This window comes from Saccopteryx leptura, chromosome 3 (genome assembly GCF_036850995.1).
Source record: "Saccopteryx leptura isolate mSacLep1 chromosome 3, mSacLep1_pri_phased_curated, whole genome shotgun sequence".
In the NCBI taxonomy this organism is placed as follows: Eukaryota; Metazoa; Chordata; class Mammalia; order Chiroptera; family Emballonuridae; genus Saccopteryx; species Saccopteryx leptura.
Window position 1 is genome coordinate 225,899,771 of NC_089505.1, and position 22,161 is coordinate 225,921,931.

Sequence of the window (22,161 nt, forward strand, 5' to 3'; positions counted from 1 at the left end):
ATCAACCACAACAGAAAAACTGAAAAATACTCAAACACTTGGAAACTAAATAGCATGTTATTAAATAATGAATGGGTTAACAATGAGATCAAAGAAGAAATAAAAAAAATTCCTAGAAATAACTGATAATGAGCATACAACAACTCAAAATTTATGGGACACAGCAAAAGCAGTACTGAGAGGGAAGTTCATAGCATTACAGGCATACCTTAAGAAGCTAGAAAAGCTCAAATAAACAACTTAACTCTGCATCTAAAAGAACTAGAAAAAGAACAGCAAGTAAACCCCAGATGTAGTAGAAAGAAGGAAATAATGAAGATCAGAGAGGAAATATAAGGTCTACCAGAAAGTCTGTCTGTTTTTGGAATAAAACAAAATACAAATTTTTCTTACCGTCAATAAACTTTATTAAATAATATAATTGCCATTATTATTAATGATTTTTTTGCCAGCGTGAGGGCAATTTGTATATCCCATTTTTGAAAAATGTTGTATCTTTTGATGTAAAAAATTGAACCAGTGCTTGTTTGATATCTTCTTCAATTTTGAATTTTTTGCCCTTCAAAAAATTTTGTAAGGACAAAAAGAAGTGATAGTCGGAGGGTGCTAAGTCCAGGGAATATGGTGGATGTGACAGACATGCTTCTGTAGCATTTCTTCCTTGTTGAAATTCGTAAAAATTACAGTGGCATAAATGAACTTTATCAGTAGCCATGGGTACACTATCGCTTCACACATAAGACTAACGTGAATCAACTTTGTTTTAGTTAATTTGCTGCAAATTATTTAAAACTTATGCAAGACAAATAAATCCTCTCCATTCAAGAAGAGCTACAAGCCCCAAGTTTGGATAAATATAAAGAAAAACACACCCAGACACATTATAATAAAATTAGAAACCAACTCAAAATAGAAAGAATTAAAAGCATTCATAACATAAAGACAGAAAATCTGCAAAGGAACTAGACTGTCAGCTGACTTCAAGAGAAATGATTTAAAAATGCTAATGGGATAATATGTTTAAATCACAGAAGGGAACGTGCTCGCTTCAGCAGCACATATAAATATTATGGAGGGGAAGAAATATATCAGTCTAGAATTCTAAATCTGGAAATAATATCTGTTGTTGTGAGTCGGGGACGCAGAGAGAGAGATCAGCAGACGAAATCATCAAGGACTAGCAAAGGACCACCTATCGCTCAGGCAAATGGCCCTGAGTTAACGCTGTGCCCTAATTTTATTCACAAGACTTCAAAAAGCTCGTTTACTGAGAAACTGGCATAACATTAAGTGTAACTTTTACTTAAAGATACATGGAGTGCACCTGCAAGATAGCTTAGTAACAACATAATATCAGAAGGCATTAATTGCTATTGTTTCTATGGATCCCATAACATTCCTCTCCTTATCTTAAGGGATAACCTTGGAAAGTACAGAAATCATATGAGAATGTTTTACTGAGAAAAGCCCAGCAACTGCCTTCAGTCACATAGACCTGTTTCAGTGACCCGCCTTCAAGTCACAAAACAATTTTCTTGGCAAAACATTCTTTTCTTGTTGGCTGTGTTCCCATCCAAGGCCATGCAATGGGTTATTCCACTACAAATATCCATCAAAAAATGAAGGCAAAATAAACATACTTTCAGACAAACAAAAATAAAGAAATCACTAGCAGCAACCCACACTAAAAGAAATACTATTTTAATTATTTGGGTAGAAATGAAATCATCACATAGACTAAAGGACTGACAAACAAGAAAAAGAGTCAAATATGTAGGTAAACCTAAATAAATATTAATTGTATAAAATAACAATGACAATGGTCCTGTGTGAACAAGAACATGAAAATCATCAGGAAATAAAGGGAATCAAAGTATTCTAAGGCTCCTTAGAACCCTGAATCTGCTGTCCTGAAAGTTGAAAACAGACTAATTATACTGACCTTCAGTAAATCAACAAAGCATATTGTAATCTCTAGAGAAATTGTAAAACAAGCCAGTAAAGAGGAATATAAAAAAATTAATCAAAAATAAGGCAAGGAAACCTGACCAGGCAGTGACACAGTGGCTAGAGCATCAGCCCGGGATGCTGAGGACCCAGGTTCGGTAACCCCAAAGTTGCCAACTTGAGTGTGGGGTCGCCAGCTTGAGCATGGGACCATAGACATGACCCCATGGTCGCTGGCTTGAGCCCAAAGGTCATTGGCTTGAGCAACAGGTCACTGGCTCAGCGATAGCCCCCGCTCCCAGTGAGGTCAATACGAGAAAACAATCAATGAACAACTAAGGTGCCACAATGAAGAATTGATGCTTCTCACCTCTCTCCATTTCTATCTGTCTGTCCCTGTCAGTTTCTCTTGCACAAGCATGTGCATAAAAAAAAAAATAAGGTAAGGAAGAAGAGAAAAATAAATATGAAAATGAGAACAAACTGAAAAATAAAAATCAGATGACAAATTAACCCAAATGATTATTTACATTACCTGTAAACAGACTATTTCTATTAAAAGATGAAGTTGACAGAATATATGTCAGAACTGGGTTCAGTGTATTGTTCTTTATATGCCATTTAGAGAAAGTTTTCAAGTCCTTTCTTAGTTACTATTAGTTCATCTTCCCCACAATATTGGAAACGAGTTAAAAATGTTCACTGGCAGGCACAACTTCTATCGTTTTCAATGTTTTGGTCAATGCAAGAGGAAGAAAAAGGATAAAAAGCATTAAGAATGGAAAAGAAAAAAACGAAGGTGTCATTATGAACAAATGACATGATTGTAAAGGGAGAAAACCCAAAAGAACACAAAAATTAACTAACAGGATGAAAAATTGTTTTAACAAGATTTCAAGATACAAACTCAATATAAAAAAGAAGTAACTTTATATGTATATGCCAACAATATGCAATTAGAAAATGAATAAACACTATGTTACTCACAATAGCATCAAAAAACATAAAATGCCTAGGAACATACTTAAGGAAGATAAGCAACATCTCTATACAAAAATTTAAGAAACATTACCCAAAGAAACTGAATACTGCCTAGGACATATACCATCTTCATGAATTCAAACATTCAGGATTATGATACCATGTTCATGTAATAGAAGGTGGTATTGAAATGGTGAATATTATCTCCAGTGTATAAATCAACACAATTCCAATCACAATTCCAGCAGGAGTGTGTATATATTGAGGTGGAGAACTGACAAGTTGAATCTAAAATTGAAATAGAAGTGTAAAAGTTAAGAAAAGCCAAAACAATCTTGAAGAAGAAAATGATTAAGTACTAACACTAGTAGTAGCAGCAACAGCCACAGCAGCAACAGTTCCAATAATGACATTTGGAGGACTTAACTACCAGATAGCAAAACTTGTTGCAATGATTAAGACAGTGTGAAACAAAAAAACGTAGAATATGTATATATGGTTTAGAACAAAAGTCATAGAAAAAAGCAGTGTGGAAACTTCATAATATTGGTATTGGCAATGCATTCTTAGATGCAAAATTAAAAGCACAAGCAATGAAGAAAAAAACAGATAAATTATATTTCATCAACATGTAAAACTTTTGTGCATGAGAGCATATTATCAAGAAAGTGAATCCGACTCTGGGTGAGGGGTATGCAACATAATTTAATGACAAAATAACCTAGACATGTTTTCTTTGAATATATGTACCCTGAATTATTAATGTCATCCCATTAACATCAATAAAAATTTATTAAAAAAAAAAAAAAAAAAAAAAAAAAAAAAAAAAAAAAAAAAAGAAAGTGAATCCATCAACAAAATGAAAAGTCAACCCATCAAATGAAAGGCAATATTTCCAAATCATGTATCTGATAAGGGGTTAATATACAAAATATATAAAGAACCCATACAGCTACTTCAATTGCAAAAGAAAATAAACAATCTGATTAAAAAATGGGCAGAGTATGTAAATAAACAAAGACAAACAGATGGCCAAGAGGTACAAAAGAGTAATGATATAGAAAACTTGAAACACATGATTAACAAACACAACCTAAAAAACATATATGAAATATTGTATTTAGGAGGAAAAAGTAAAAGACACAGTTGAAGAACAAAGCCAGAGGAACAAGCAAACAGTGTTAAGACAGGGCTCTGGTCAGCTAAAACTAAGCCACAAACCATTAGGGATCAAATATACACAATTATCTTTTTTGGGAAAAGTTAAAAATGCCTTAACTTTTTATTCCTGGTACCACTACCACAACTTACAGGGCAATATAACTATTGTGATGAAAAGAAAAAGACAAAGCTACAACACATAAAAGATCTCAGGAATGTACATCTAATTGACACTACATCACATTAATCAATAGCTGCAGTTTGTGGCTATGACAGCCATAAACAAGAAGGGTTTCCTGTGTAAGCTGCGGTAACTTTTCTGACTATGGGTCATTGTTCCTTCTGTGACATATTTCTACTGTTCCTCTAACGCATTTGGGACGACTGTCTCAAAGTCATCTGCAGCTTTCCTGACAATTCCTCTCTCTCTCTCCTGCTAAGAACTGTAGCCCTTCTCTGCTGAGTTTTTAGAACCTTCTACCACCATCTCCACCACTGCCACCACCAGATCCATACCCAGCACCATAGGGACGGCCTGAGCTTCTTCACCAAAACTCCTTTTTTCATAGGTCCATAATTTGATTCCTGTTGTCCACTGTAATTTCCAAAATCATTATTGTTCCCACCACCACCACAGCTACCATCAAATTTCCCCCTTCATTGTAACCATGATATTTTCCACCACTGCCACCATACCACTTCCTTGGTTTCCAAACCCTGGTCCATCGCCATCAGCACAGCCTCCTCCACTACTATACCCAGGACTACCGCCATAGTTGCCACCATTTCCTCCAAACTCAGTAGATCCACCATCACCTCCTCCATAACTAGTTCTGATGCCACCTTTACCACCATAGTGTCCTCCACCACACTTTCCACCACGACCAGTTATACCACCATTTCCTGAGTTTCCTCCACAACCCACAAAGTAGCCAGATCTACCTTCAAGGCCTCTTTGCATTCAGCAGACCGCGTTTCTTGTTCTGAAAGGACGTTTTACTTCACAATTATGCCCACTCATAATATTGTATTTCTGAACAATGTTAACTGTATCGCGATCATCAAATGTTAAAAAAGCAAATCCTCTTTTCCCCCCACTCTGCCTGTCTTCCTTAACCCCTCTAGTTTCAATCTTGCCGTACTTTTCAAAGTAGTCTCTCAAATTGTATTCTTCTGTATCTTCTTTAATACCACCAACAGAAATGCCCTCACTGTCAGATTGGCACTTGCTTTCCAGAATCCTCTCCAGAAGCAGCTCTCACTCCCGCTGCCCACCGCCAACCCCGAGCGGTCCTCGCCACCGCTTCAACATGACCGGAAGTCACAGATCGGAGCCCGGGGACGCTTGGTGTGGGGGCTCTCCTCGCCACCCAGTCTGTGATTGTGCCCCCTGTCTGAAAATGTTCTCTTAAACTCTCATCTTTAGTTTCTCAGCTCAGGCAGCCAATACGCAGCTTTCTCAACTGCTCTGGTTCCTGTGGTCAAGGCCTCCTCCCCTCATGGCGGCCGCTATGGTGGAGCCGGGCTAGGCGACCCGGCAGCAGTTCTACCTCGGTTTTGTGACCCGACTCGCCTCTCCCAGCTCAATATGTGTGTACAATTATCTGGACTGTTATATCCACAAGCTATTTTTCATAACCAATTAGTTTAAAAATATTAATAGCATTAAAATATGTTAAAAACAAAGATGGATATGAAATGTGGTATTCAGCTACACTTTTCAAGAATTAGAACTATTTTAAGAGGAGAAATTTTATCCCATATTTCCTTTAATCCTCCAAAGAACCTAGTACAGTGCTGAGCATACAGTAGACACAAAATCGATGGCTGACTTGAAGGGAGGTATGCCATGCCTGCCCCACGGCAGGTGACGAATGTGTCTTCTTCATGTCCTTTCTCTTGACTCACCAGCTGGCTCAATACTGGGAACCCAGGGCGACTTAAAGGGATGCCATTAGTCAGAGAGTGTGTGTGTGTGTGCCTAAGCCACTAATCGGAATGCAATCCAGGCACCCTACTGGACTATTTTTTTCAGGAGCAAGAAATAACCTTTTTTGTTGTTGTTGTATTTTTTCAAAGTTAAAAGTGGGTAGGCAGTCAGACAGACTCCCGCATACACCAGACTAGGAGCCACCCAACATGCCCACCAGGGGGCGATGCTCTGTCCATCTGAGGCGTTGCTCCATTGCTGCCAGAGCCATTCTAGCGCCCGAGGTGGAGGCCATGGAGTCGTCCTCAGTGCCTGGGCCAACTTTGCTCCGATGGAGCCTTGGCTGCAGGAGGGGAAGAGAGAGACAGAGAGGAAGGAGAGGAGGAGGGTGGAGAAGCAGATGGGTGCTTCTCCTGTGTGCCCTGACCATGAATCGAACCTGGGACTTCCACATGCTGGGCCAACGCTCTACTGCTGAACCAACTGGCCAGGGCCAAGAAATAACCTTTTATGATGTCTAATTAAAGGCATTTTTTTGTGAAGTTTTATAGCATCAAGTGTTGAATACTATAATTATTAAAATGATTTTATTATTCTCATAGAATAACTAACCATTAATATGCATTTTGCCATGGCAAAAGAATTAAGCTCCTCACACAGTTATATAGAACAATATCTAAAAGGTATTATTAATCTTTAAAAATTTCTATTTACTTTAGTGAAAGAGGAAGAAAGAGAGAAACAGGAACATCAATCTGTTCCTGTATGTGCCTTGACCACACATCGAACCAGCAACCTCTGCACTTTTGGACAAGGCTCCAATCAATTGAGCTTTCTATCCTGAGTATATTGTTACATCTTTTAAATTGAATAATCAGAAGAGTGACTATAGTATGTTATCACTGGCATAAAGGTAAAAGGACAAAATGTGTGGGTGTCTATATTTGCACTATTTGCATATGTATACAATCTCTCAGAAAAGTACATTAGAAACTGATGACATTGGTTGATTCTGGGAAAGGGAACTGGATGGCTGGGGATACAGGAGTGAAGTGGTGGTACTATTTCTTACATATTTTACTATTTTTTTTGTTTTAGTCATTAAAGAAGCATATATTGAGCTTGAACTAATATATACAGTGGTACCTTGTGATACAAACAGACCAACATATGATTTTTTTTTTAATTTTTATTTTTTTAATGGGGCGACCTCAATAAATCAAGATACATATATTTAAAGATAACAAGTCCAGGTTATCTTGTCGTTCAATTATGTTGCATACCCATCACCCAAAGTCAGATTGTCTTCTGTCACCTTCTATCTAGTTTACTTTGTGCCCCTCCCCCTCCCCTTTTCCCTGTCCCTTTTCCCCCTCCCCCTGTAACCACCACACTCTTATCAATGTCTCTTAGTTTCACTTTTATGTCCCACCTACGTATGGAATAATGCAGTTCCTGTTTTTTTCCGATTTACTTATTTCACTTCGTATAATGTTATCAAGATCCCACCATTTTGCTGTAAATGATCCGATGTCATCATTTCTTATGGCTGAGTAGTATTCTATAGTGTATATGTGCCACATCTTCTTTATCCAGTCATCTATTGACGGGCTTTTTGGTTGTTTCCATGTCCTGGCCACTGTGAACAATGCTGCAATGAACATGGGGCTGCATGTGTCTTTACATATCAAAAACAACATATGATTTTTTAAAGATACGAGCTGTGACTTGGTCGTATTTTTGTTCGAGATCTGAGCAAAATTCTGAGATACGAGTCATAATTCAGAAAGCTGCCACTAGTTGGTTCATTGGCACTTGGGTCCAATATTGGCAGTTTGATATACGAGTTGACTGACTTACGAGCTCGGTTACAGAACGAATTAAATTCATATTTCAAGGTACCACTGTATATGTCAAGCACTCTTTAAAGCACTTGAGAATTGTTAATAAACAAAACAGAGATTGCTAACTTCATGGAGCTTATGTTCTAGCCAGGGAAAGTATGATTTTACTATTTGGACATTTGTTTTGTATCTTTTGATTGTGAAGCAAGTGAGTATATTAGCTATTAGAAATTTTAATGATACATTTTAATAAAGAAATGATGCTCTAGACTTCCATATTGAACACCTAGAAATCTAGGCTTGAAAAACAATACAAAACTGTTTTTTTCCAATATATTATGGCAATATGAAGTTTCCCTTAATCAAAAGTATATTTAAATGAATTTACTTCTTGCTATTTTCGATGACTTCCTTCAATACTTCCATTGCAGATTTAAATGCCAGCTTGTTCTTTATAATAGAAACAAAAATCTCACAGTGTAAATAGTTGTTTTCAACTAGCTTATTATAATGACTGTGATAATTTTCCACAATAAAATTATAAAATCACTTCTGAACAAGCAAAATTAATGGCCAGAGACTGGATTAATCGTAACCTCAGGAAAGTCAAACAGCTCTATGAACCCTTTTCTCAGACAGCCCAACAACCTTGTAAGTGATAGTAGGAGGATTATAGGTTAGATTCTTGTAAAGATGAAATAAAATAGTAGACATAATATCAAAATGGAAATAATATTACCTAAAAAGTCAACTTAACATCAGCACTGTCCTCATCATCATTAAAGAGAACAAAAAGGAGATTAAGAAAAACAAAAACTTTCTATAAATCAACATGAATTAATGGAAGTCATTCTCAAATACACACAATTTAAAATAGATTATTTTCTATCTACAACAAAGATTCTGTTTGATAGATTTTAAAAAATGACTTTTCTTTCTACTTTAGGTCTCTAACATAATGTACATAAAAATATGAAAAAATTAGAATAAATGTTTATAAGACAAAGGTCACAAGTCAAAGTGTTTCTAGTAGGTAACTTCAGCATCATTTCCAAGTTTTTTGTTTTGTTTTGTGACAGAGACAGAAGACAGGATTGCTTTCTCTTATGTGCCTTGATGTGGGGAGGCTACAGCAGACCGAGTAATCCCTTGCTCAAGCCAGTGACCTTGGGCTCAAGCTGGTGAGCCTCACTCAAACCAGATGGGCCTGTGATCAAGCTGGTGACCTTGGGGTTTCGAACCTGGGTCCTCCGCATCCTTGTCCATTCCACTTTCTTATATTTTTTTATTTTTTATTTTTTGTGACAGAGACAGAGAGAGGGACAGATAGGGACAGACAGACAGGTAAGGAGAGAGATGAGAAGCATCAATTCTTCGTTGCAGCACCTTAGTTGTTCACTGATTGCTTTCTCATATGTGCCTTTACCAGAGGGCTCCAGCAGACCAAATGAACCCTTGCTCAAGCCAGCGACCTCATGATTTCGAACCTGGGTCCTCTGTGTCTCAGTCTGATGCTCTATCTACTGCGCTACCTCCTGGTCAGGCTTCCAAGTTGTTCTGACTTCTTCAAGGCTCATGAACTAAAATTATAAGTGAGAATTCTATAGATTTTTTTTTTCTTAGCCTCTGTTTTGAATAAGAATGCTAAAGGTAGCCCTTGGTTACAGTAGGTTGCAATAAAATTTCAATGCTTAGAAAGGGTAACTGCAATATAAAATGTAGAAAAATAATATAAAATATATATATGAAAAATATACACTTTAATCTGACACAAAATTAGGCCAGTCATTAAATTATAAACTAATTTACTTTATATTAACAATTAGTATTTTTTACAAAACACCACAGGTTAGTATCTCGTAAACAGATCCAATTTTCAAAACAGTAAACTGTCAGAATAATTGTCTATTACCTACTATCAATAAGTATGATTTTCTATGTAATTACTGTGTTCTTCTGAAGAATGACTCTTTCTTAAACATTACTGTCATCCTGTCGACTATATGATCAAGAGACTTTAAGCTGTCCTCCCAGGCTTCATACAGAGTCTCTGTGCAGCCTTTTATATGATATATGGTATTATGTTGAACTTACTGGAGAACTGGACATAGAATTGGGGTGAGCTTTGCTGAGCATCCAGCTCAAACGAATCTGGCTTAATGGAAAGTGGCCCTCAGTCATCAGACGGTGGGGGCCAGCTTGGGCCTGAAGCAGCCACTGCCCTAGATGCCTCCAAATGCTCTCTGCTCAGCCCCACATCCACTGTGGATATTCTGATTGATTTGCTTTCTTTCCCACTTCCATTCCTTTAGCTAGTACTTTATGCAGAACGTAGCATCATCTACAATCCTTACCTTGTTCACGGTTACTACCTTCCAGTGACATCATGTATTTTTTTTGTCCTTAAAAGTTTGGTTTTCCCATTGAGACTACTTTAGCTAAAAAGTCAGAAGGGGAAACCTCTGAAAATGTTTGATATTCAGGATTTAAGTAAGCGTGAGGTTTCCAGTTTCTTATATTTTTTTATTTTTTTATTTTTTGTGACAGAGACAGAGAGAGGGACAGATAGGGACAGACAGACAGGTAAGGAGAGAGATGAGAAGCATCAATTCTTTGTTGCAGCACCTTAGTTGTTCACTGATTGCTTTCTCATATGTGCCTTTACCAGAGGGCTCCAGCAGACCAAGTGAACCCTTGCTCAAGCCAGCGACCTCATGATTTCGAACCTGGGTCCTCTGTGTCTCAGTCTGATGCTCTATCCACTGTACTACCACCTGGTCAGGCACATTTTCTTATATCTTAATAGCAGAAAATGGAAAATTCTGAGCCCAATACCAGATGCCACTCATGGTCCCCAGAACCTCCCAGCCCTGTGTCTCCTGGCCCCCACCCTGCAGTGGAGAGTAGCCCAGGGAAGTGCTTCACTCTCTGGGAGACACAGGCCCTACCTGAATGGGCAGCCCTGGGTATAGGCATGGAAGGTGCTACTGGCACCTCCACTTGAACCCACCAGTCCCAGGAAGAACATCCCATTGGGTCGGCACCACAGGGACAGGAATGAGCTCCAGAAGCACTGTGAGAGTGAAGCTGACCAGCACAGCACTGTGAGGGTTCCCCAAATGGTCACTGGAACCACAGCCCATGGAAGTATTCAAGACCTACTCACTAAACCTGAGTAGGTGCATGTCTGACAAAACAACACCCAGAGTTACCCAAGAACCAGGAAAGTCACAATTTGAGTGAGAAAAAAAACAGCCAATAGATGCCCAAATGAAGATGAATTGATGCTGGAATATTCTGACAGGGTTTAAAGCAACCATCATAAAAAAGCTTTAGTGATCAACTTCAAATACACTTGAAACAAATGAAGAAAAAAAAATAAACAGAAAATCTCACCAAAGAGATAGAAAACATTAAAAAAAGAACCAAATGAAAGTTATATAACTGGAAAACATAATAACTAAAATTAAAAACTTTATGAGTAGGTTCAATGTCAGAATGAATATGACAGATAAATTAGTGAATTTGAAGACAGAACAATAGAAAATACCCAATTTGAACACTGGAGAGAAGATATATGGAAACATAAAATGAATGGTCTTAGAAGCCTCTGGGGGAACCACAAATAAGCTAGCACTCACGTCCCTGAAGATTCAGGACAGAAGGGGGCAGGGCTGGAGAGCATTTGAGAAAACAGTGGCTGAATACTTCCCAGACCTGGCAAGAGACACAGCTTACAGATTCAAGAAGCTGGAAAATCCCCAACAGGGTAACCCCAAAGAAATCCTTTCCATAACTAGACTTGAGAAAACTAAAGACAAAGAGCAACTATTGAAAGCAAGATAGAAATGTGTTTCTTAAAGGACCACTAATGCTAATTACAGTGGGTTTCTCATCTAAAACCATGGAGCAGCACAATGTTTTTCAAATACTAAAAGAAATGAACTGTCAACTGTGAATTCTATCTTTAGTAAAAATTTCCTTCAGGAATGAGGGGGAAATAAAGGCAGTCTCACAAAGAAACCTAAGAGAATTTGCCACTAGAAGATGCACCCTGAGAGACTAGCTAAAGACAGCTTCCAGATACAAAGACAACAATAATAGAAAGGGGCCTGGAACTCCAGAAAGGAAATTAGAACACCAGCATGGGCAGAAATCACAGTGTAGTGAACTATCTTTCTCCCCATGATTCTAAATCACATTTGATGGCTGATGAAAAAAAATGTCACCCACTTACTGAGGAAAGGCATGTGAGGACACAGGGAGAAAGAAGACAGTTATCCACAGGAAAAGAAAGGAGTCTCAGGAGAAACCGACCTGTTGACACCTTGATGTGGAACATCTAGCCTCTAGAACATGAGAAGATAAATTTCTATTGTTTAAGAAGAAAACACACACATACACACACACACACAAACACACACACACACACACACACACACACACACACACACACACACACACACACCTGATATCTGACAGTCAATATATACAGAGAAAAAAATTAAGATAATTTTATTTTAAAAGTAGGGAGGACAAAAGGACCTAAATGGAAGTAAGGTTTCTATACTTCTTTCGAAGTAGAGTTGACAAATTATATATGTATATATATTGAAGTATCTAGAATGAATGTGAAGAAAAATATACAGAGTATGTGGCAAAAACACTATAAATAAATCAAATTGGCATTTTACAGAATGTTCAAGTATTCCACAAGAAAGCAAGAAAAGAGAAACAGAGCAATAAGAAAAAAAGAGAACAAACAAAAAACGAATAATAAAATGGCATACTTCAGCCTTAAATGTCAGTAATTTAACTGTAAATAGTCTAATGTCAATTAAAAAACAGTGATTGGAGAGAGAAAATGGTGAATAGGCGGACATTACAACTCCCACCTCCCAGAACCAAAGTAAATTACAACCTAACATAGGAACAATCACCTTGAAAAACTAGCTTTGGACTAAACTAAGAGGAATCTATAACCAAGCATCACCAAAGAAACCACACTGAGACTGGTAGGAAGGGCGGAGACGCAGAAAGGGCTGCCCCGCTTTCAGGAGTGAGAGGCAGCCTAGAGAGTCTCTCACTCTAGGGAGTGTTGCCCAGAGAGTTGTGGGTCCTCAGTCCCAGGACCGGAACCCCAGCCTTGAGCCCCAGACACTAGAGGAGGTATACGGACAGTATTTAGCTGAAAGAAGAGCCGGGTTACAGTTTTCAAAAGGGAGACAGAACTCTCAGACCCAGGCTCTGTCTTAAAGGTACCATGCAGAAAACCTCATTCACAGCCAATTACCCAGGGCTCCAGGAGCAGGGGAGCACTGAGAGGACTGAAGTAGTGAGAAGAGAGTGTAGTCTTAGGGGCACAGGGAGAGACTGTGGGGGACAGCCACCCTGACCTCAGTACTGGGTCACTTCACAAACCTAAAGTGACTATTTTTCCTGGGAGAACTAAGCCAGTAAAAGGAAACAATTACCCTGCCCACCAGAGGCTCTCCTGCTCCAGTCAGTGCAAAGAGATGCTTAGAAGCAGGGTGCACATCAGGAACACAGGTTTTGAGTGCTGAGGTCTGGGCTACACCACCTCCCAAACTGCTGAGTACCTTCCGAAGGGCAGGAGGGCCCAGCTGCAGCAGTGGCTGCAGCACTTAGCCTGCATGTCAGCAGGAGGTGGAGCCTGGAGAGGCAACTCGTGTGCCCGCAGGAAGCACAACCTGGTGGCCTGTGTGGTGACGGTGAGGGGCAGAGCCTAGAGAGGCAGCACAAGAGCCTGCGGGGGGTGGAACCTGGTGAGATGAGGCATCCCCCGTGCCCACGGGCAGCCCGAGTTACGGCCCCAAACCCACACACCTGGCAGTGCCAGTGCCTGAGTGCCCAAGGAGGCAGCGGCAGTGGGGGGCCGGCAGAAAGACTACACCTTGGGAATTGAGAGGTCACACACACTGGCCAAGAATAGATAAAAGGCAGCCTAGAAGTGCATCTGATATTTACAAGGGCATCAGGGCCCAGCAGAGGCAGCCACAAATTCTGGCTCGCCTGTAGCTCCAAGAAGGGTGCTAAGGGTCAGTCATAAGCAATGACGCCCACTGGTCTGCTCCAGGTTCTGACCAGGGAGGTCCAGGCCTGGTACATCCAGTGGCCAGATGTGGAGAGCATCAGCTCAAGATGTAACAACCCTAGTTAGAGTGGTATCTTAAGGAAAGGCTCCTCACACTTGACGTAGCTAAGGCATAGAAAACACTGACACAAATAGCAAAAAGAGCAGTAGTAGCAGACAAGTAGCCCACAGCAGATTATAAACAACAGCTGAGGCCAACCCAAGAAGATCTAGAAATAACACAACTGAAAGCTGGTGGCAGACGACACCAACCCTATACTCAAGTAGCTACACAAACAACACATCCAAAGGAGCAGTCTATACAGAGACAAAATGGGAAGACAGAGAAATGCAATTCAAATGAATCAGCAAGAGAAATCCCCAGAAAAAGAACTGAATGAGATGGAAATAACCAAGATACCAGATACAGAGTTTAGAATAATGATTGTTAGGATGCTCAAGGATCTTAGAGCAACAACAGATGAACATAATGAGCACCTAAACAAAGAGATAATAGGCATCAAAAAGGACATTGAAATCATAAAAAATAATCAGACAGAAATGGCAAACACAATATCAGAAATGAAGACACACTAAAAAGAATTAAAAGCAGGTTAGATGAAGCAGAGGATCTAATCTGCGATTTAGAGGACAAGATAAGCAAAAGCATGAAAGCAGAACAGCAAAAAGAAAAAAGAAACAGAAAGTCTGAGGAAACACTAACAGAGCTCTGTGACAACATAAAGAGAAACAACATCCACATAATAGGGGTTCCTGAAGGAGAAGAAAAAAGCAAGGAATAGAGAACATGACTGAAGAAATCATAGCTGAAAACTTCCCTAAATTGATGAAGGAAAAAGTCACACAAGTTCAAGAAGCACAAAAAATTCCATTAAAGAGGAACCCAAAGAAATCTACACCAAGACACATCATAATCAAAATACCAAAGCTAAGAGATAAAGAAAGAATACTAAAAGCTGCAAGAGAAGAGCAGTCAATCACCTACAAAGGATCCCCCATAAAGATGACATTCAACTTTTCAACAGAAACACTTGAGGTCAGAAAGGAATGGCAAGAAATATTTAAAGTAATGCAAAACAAGAGCCTACAACCAAGACTTCTTTATCCAGCAAGGCTATCTTTAAAAATTGAAGGAAAAATAAAAAGCTTCCCAGACAAAAAGAAACTCAAGAAATTCATTACAACCAAACCAATGCTGCAAGAAATGTTAAGGGTCCTGTTGTAAACAGAACAAAGGGGGGAAAAATCTAGAGAAATGTAGATTCAAAGAATAAAATGGCAATAAACAACTACATATCAATAACAATCATAAATGTAAATGGATTAAATGCTCCAATCAAAAGATGGTAGCTGCGTAGATAAGAAAACAAGACCCATACATATGCTGTCTAAAGGAGACCCACCTCAAAACAAAAATACACATAGACTGAGAGTAAAGGGATGGAAAAAAATATTTAATGGAAATGGAAAAAAAACTGGGGTAGCAAGACTTATATCTGACAAAATAGACTTTAAAACAATGGCTATAGTAAGGGATAAAGAAGGTCACTACATAATGATAAAGGGAGCAATCCAACAGGAAGATATAACCATTATAAATATCTATGCACCTAATATAGGAGTACTTAAATATATAAAGCAGACTTTAATGGACATAAAGGGTGAGATCAACAGCAACACTATAATAGTAGGGGATTTCAATATTCCACTAACGTTACTAGATAGATCCTCAAGAAAGAAAATTAACAAGGAAACAGCAGCCTTAAAAGACACACTAGATCAACTTCATTCAATAGATATCTTCAGAACCTTTCACCCTAAATCAGCAGCATATACATTCTTTTCAAGTGCTCATGCTACATTCTCTAGGATAGACCATATGTTAGGACACAAAACAAGTCTCAACAAATTTAAGAAGATTGAAATCATATCAAGTATCTTCTCAGATCACAATGGCATGAAACTAGAAAGCAACTACAATAGAAAAACATTAAAACATGCAAATACTTGGAAAATAAATAGCATGTTATTAAATAATGACTGGGTTAACAATGAGATCAAAGAAGAAATTAAAAACTTCCTGGAAATCAATGAAAATGAACACACAACAACACAAAATTTATGGGACACAACAAAAGCAGTCCTGAGAGGGAAGTTCATAGCATTACAGGCATACCTTAAGAAGCAAGAAAAAGCTCATATAAACAACCCTGCATCTAAAAGAACTAGAAAAAGAACAGCAAGTAAAGCCCAGAGGAAGTAGAAAGAAGAAAATAATAAAGATCAGAGAAATAAAGGACATAGAGGGTAAAAAACAATACATAGGATCAATGAAACCAAGAGCTGGTTCTTTGAAAAGGTAAGCAAGATCAATGAACCTTTAACCAGACTCACCAAGAAAAAAAAAGAGAGCACTCAAATAAATAAAATTAGAAATAAGAGTGGAGAAATAACAACTGACACAGCAGAAATACAAAGGATTGTAAGAAAATACTATGAAGAACTGTATGCCAAAAATTAGACAACCTAGATGAAATGGAAAAGTTCCTTGAAACATAATCTTTCAAAAATCAATCTGGAAGAATCAGAAAACCTAAACAGACCAATTACAACAAATGAGACTGAAACAGTTATCAAAAAACTTCCAACAAACAAAAGCACTGGGCCAGATGGTTGCACAGGCAAATTCTACCAAATATTCAAAGAAGAACTAACTTCTATCCTTCTTAAACTATTTCAAAAAAGTCAAGTGGAGGGAAGACTTCCAAGCTCCTTTTATGAGGCAAGCATAATTCTCATTCCAAAACCAGGCAAAGGCAATACAAAGAAAGAAAATTATAGGCCAATATCCCTGATGAATTTAGATGCTAAAATTCTCAACAAAATATTAGTAAATCGAATCCAGCAATACATGAAAAAAATCATACATCATGATCAAGTGGGATTTTTCTGGGGAAGCAAGGCTGGTACAATATTCACAAATCAATCAACATGATTTATCACGTATACAAAAGGAAGGAGAAAAACCACATGATAATATCAATAGATGCAGAAAAAGCATTTGATAAAATCCAGCACCCAATTATGATCAAAACACTCAGCAAAGTGGAAATACAAGGAACATACCTCAACATGATAAAGGGCACTATGACAAACCCACAGCCAACATCATACTCAATGGGCAAAAATTAAAAGCAATCTCCTTAAGAACAGGAACAAGCCAGGGGTGCCCCCTTTCACTACTCTTATTCAACATAGTTCTGGAAGTCCTAGCTACAGCAATCAGAACAGAAAAAGAAATAAAAGGCATCCAAATTGGAAAAGAAGTTAAACTATCATTATTTGCTGATGATATAATACTCTACATAGAAAACCCTAAAGTCTCAGTCAAAACACTAGTGGACCTGATAAATGAATTCAGCAAGGTGGCAGGATATAAAATTAATACTTAGAAATTAGAGTAATTTTTATACACCAACAATGAACTGTCAGAAAAAGAAATTAAGAAAATAGTCCCCTTCACTATTGCAACAACAAAAAAAAATAAAGTACCTAGTAGTAAATTTAACCAAGGAGGTTAAATATTTGTACTTGGAAAATTATAAAATATTGATAAAATAAATCAAGGAAGAAACAAACAAGTGGAAGCATATACCGTGCTCATGGTTAGGAAGAATAAACATCATTAAAATGTCTATATTACCCAAAGCAATTTATAAATTCAAAGTAATTCCTATTAATATACCAATGACATACTTCAAAGATATAGAACACATATTCCAAAATTTATATGGAACCAAAAAAGAACACAAATAGCCTCAGCAATCTTGAAAAAGAAGAATAAAGTGGGTGGTATCACACTTCCTGATATCAAGTTATACTACAAGGCCATTGTACTCAAAACAGCTTGGTACTGGCAAAAAAACAGGCTATATGCCTGTTATTCTATATGATGAATGGAACAAAACAGAGAACCCAGAAATAAACCCATAACTTTATGGACAATTGATATTTGACAAAGGAGGTAAGAGCATACAATGGAGTAAAGACAGTCTCTTTAACAAATGGTGTTGGGAAAATTGGACAGCTACCTGCAAAAAAAAATGAAACTAGACCACCAACTTACACCATTCACAAAAATAAACTCAAAATGGGTAAAAGACTTAAATGTAAGTCATGTAACCATAATCATCTTAGAAGAAAACATAGGCAGTAAGCTCTCCAACATCTCTCGCAGCAATATATTTGCTGATTTATCTCCACAGGCAAGTGAAATAAAGGACAGGATGAACAAATGGGACTACATCAAACTAAAAAGCTTTTGCACAGCTAAAGACACCATGAACAAAATAAAAATGGGAGAACATATTCTACAATACATCTGATAAATTTGGTTAATAACCAAAATTTATAAAGAACTGGCAAAACTCAACACTAGGAAGATAAACAATCTAATCAAAAAATGGGCAAAAGAAATGAATAGACACTTCTCCAAAGAGGACATATAGATGGTCAATAGGCATATGAAAAAATGCTCAATATCACTAATCATTAGAGAAATGCAAATTAAAGCCACAATGAGATATCACCTCACACCTGTCACAATGGCACTCATCAACAAAACAACACAGAATAAAGTACTGGTGAGGTGGTGGAGAAAAGGGAACCCTCCTGCACTGCTGGTGGGAATGCAGACTGGTGCAGCCACTGTGGAAAACAGTATGGTGATTCCTCAAAATATTAAAAATCAAACTGCCTTTTGACCCAGTCATACCCCTTTTAGGAATACATCCCAAGAACACCACATCACTGATTCAAAAGAAGAAATGCACCCCCATGTTTATGGGAGCATTGTTTACAATAGCCGAGATCTGGAAACAGCCCAAGTGTCTGTCAGTGGACGAGTGGATTAAAAAGCCATGGCACATATACACAATGGAATACTATGGGGCCATGAAAAAGAAGGAAATCTCACCTTTTGTGACAACATGGATGGACATGGAAACTATTATGTTAAGTGAAATAAGCCAGGCAGAGAAAGAATACCATATGACCTCACTAATTTGAGGAATCCAATGAACAGTTTGAACTGAGGAACAGAATAGAGACAGATGTGGGATTAAAGGGTCCAGAGGGAAAGCGAACAGAGGGAACGGGGATGAGAGGATGGGATCAGAGAAGGGAAAGAAATTGGTGAAATTAAATACACATGACACAGCATTATAGAGAGCAGAAATCAAATCCTGAAGCGAAGGGGGGAGGACGAGGTGGAGAGGGGGGCAAGAGGGATGTTGAGGGGAATACAGGGGAGTGGGAGATGCATTTGGGAGGACACTAGAATCTATGTAAACACAATAAATAAATAAATAAATAAGAGTTAATGGAAATATGATGCTAAAGTTTAATGGAAGCTTGGCTGTTATATGGAAAGGGAAGTAAGTCATGAACTTGTGCAGAGGGAGAAGCTGCAGAACGATCAGACAGATTAACCTGCGATAAGCACTTGACCGTGGTGTTGCCCCAGCTGTCATTCGGTCCTGGGCTGACTTATGTCACATCTGTGTTCCACAGGGCCTGTTCCTCATGACCATTGTAGCTTGGTCTCCCCAGGTCTGACCCTGCGCCCTGGAGGGGTGAGGGCTGAACTCCAGACTGGTGCACCGTGCAGGTCATGTTCCTTGTCCTCTCGTGCTAAGACTCAGCCCACAGGCCTGAGGGCAGTTGAGGGGTTGGGAAGGAGACTGTGATAACTGCTGAAGTGCAGTGACATGCTGAGTGGTGGGTGGGGCTGGGAGTTGCTCCCACTGGAGGAACGGTGCCAACAGTGCTGTCTCCAGAATTCAGAGTGCTCCAGGGAACTGTCTAGTCGCCCAATGTTCTCTGTGCCTGGCCCTACTGTTGTTACTGCTTCCAAGAATATGCAGAGAAAATAATCTTTTGTTGCTCAAAAATGAGGCTTCCACTAATGGAACGTTTTCATGATGACAAACCCTTGCAAAATATTGGCCTCGGGTGACTGTGTATGTGGTGTATGTGTGTGTGTGTGTGTCTGATCATGCAAATGGTTCTGACCTTATTTAAGCAATTTAAAAGCAGGTTAAATCCCTTCTTTCGGAACTCGGTCTTCCTACTGTGTGGGTGCCTGGACAATCCAATTGAATCTAACCATGGTCTGCACTCTGGGGAGGGACAGGGACTTTCTGTGGGGAATGAAGAGCACCAGGTGGTTTGGGCCAGGGAGACAGCCTATAGGAGTGAGCTGCCCTCCACCCTGGGAATGTGGGGTCTGCAGGTGCATCCTCACTCTCTTGTCATCTTATCATTAAGTCTAAGCAGGTCCTTTAATCCTTCTGGAACTTCATAAGTCAGAATTTTACCAATGTAATAGAACTTGATTGACTAGTTTAGTTTGAAACGCCTTTCAGATAGAAAATAATTACTCAAAGGTGAAATCACAGAAGAGTTATTACCTTCATTATTAGATGCATATATACAAAATTTCTTAAACATGAAAGCATATGAAAAATAATGTAATAAACAAAAGAATCTGGTAAATTCCAGGACTGAGTTTATTGTAATGGGGTTATAAATTGGACACCCTATAAGATCCCCTTTAGTAATTATTACATTACACAAATCACTGCTGTGATCATTTATTCATTCATAAAATATTTTTGAGTTTATACTCTGTGGGAGGCAGTTTCAAAGTGCTATAGAGGTACACATGGGCTTGTACACACCCAACATGGTTTGTAAATGTTATTTAGAAATGAGAGCATATTGGGGTTTGGTGGGAGAGCCCTGGTCTCTCAGTGGTGGGCAGAAAGTGTGGTGGAGTTTGCAGTAGGCAGTGGGACATGGAGTAGAGGGGGGAAGGGGAGCAGTGAGGGTGGTGCACTGCATCAAAGCCAGGGCAGTGCCTGAGGAAAGTGCTACAGCTGGGGAGCCCCCCAGGTCCAGGGGCATCACAGGACTTGCGGGTGGGGAAAGGGCTGGGGAGGCTCCAGCCTCAGGCAGAGGCCCGCAAACTCTAGCCCCCCCCATCTACCCACCCTCCACCACACCATGTGCTTGTTACCAATCACCCCACTGGGCTTTCTAGGGGTAACCACTCTCCTGAATTTTGTGGCAATTTTAGTTTGCATTTATTTATAACTGGGCCAGCTGTCTCTGTGTGTGTGTAAATTTAAGCATATTTGGTATAGTTGTTGTACAATATTATATTAGTCTCAGATGTACGGCAGATTGATTCTATATTTATGTATCTTACTGTATGATCATCATGCTAAGTCTAGTAACCGTCTGTTATAGTGCAAATGATCACACTGCTATTGACTGTGTCCCCTTCCCCTTTCTCACTTGATCCTTCACTCCTCCCCTCTGGCAATCATCAGTTTGTTCTCTGTTTGTAAGAATCTTTTTTGTTTTATTTCATTTAAGCTGCAGTGAACATAGCAGTTCATGTATTTTTTGAATGAGTGTTTGCATTTTCTTTGGAAGTGGAATTGCTGGGTCATATGGAAGGTTTATTTCTAGTTTTTTGAGTAATTTACATGCTGTTTTGTGTAGTGGCTGCACTTATTTGCAATCCCACCAACCCCTTTCTTCACATCCTTTTCAACACTTATTATTTGTTGACTTTTTGATAAAGCCATCCTGACAGGTGTGAGGTAGCATCTCATTATGATTTTGATTTGCATTTTCCTGGTGATTAGCGATATTGAGGATCTTTTTATATACTCGTTGGCCATCTGTGTGTCTTCTTTGGAGAATGTCTCTTCACATCCTCTGCTCTTTTTTTTATCTGATTTTTTTTTTGTTGTTGTTATAGTTTGCTACCTATAGGAGTTATATGGTTTCAAGCCTTACATTTTAATCCACTTTGAGTTTAATTTTGTATATGGGTTGGGAGGGCTCTGTAATTGCTGCTGGCAAGAACAAAGCGAGCCCAAAAACCACATCTTGCTTTATTTATAGGGCAAAGTGAAGCCATTAGTTACACCAAACAAAGGATAGAAGAAACTTGCCTCCAGTCTTTCCGGGAAACATGAGGGGTAGTGTAAACAATCCAGCACCACAGCTTAACAGCCTTTTGCAACCTAATCGGGCAAGTGAGGTGGGGGTTGGGCAGACTGTCAGCTTACAGCCAATTCCCCACACCTCTGTCCCCCAAAAATCTAAAC

General features: G+C 38.8%; 1 pseudogene; it reads right to left on the minus strand.

Moving 5' to 3' along the window:
- Positions 1 to 4,556: 4,556 nt before the first annotated feature.
- Positions 4,557 to 19,651, minus strand: LOC136398425 (heterogeneous nuclear ribonucleoprotein A3-like; annotated as a pseudogene).
- Between the last annotated feature and the right edge of the window lie 2,510 nt (positions 19,652 to 22,161).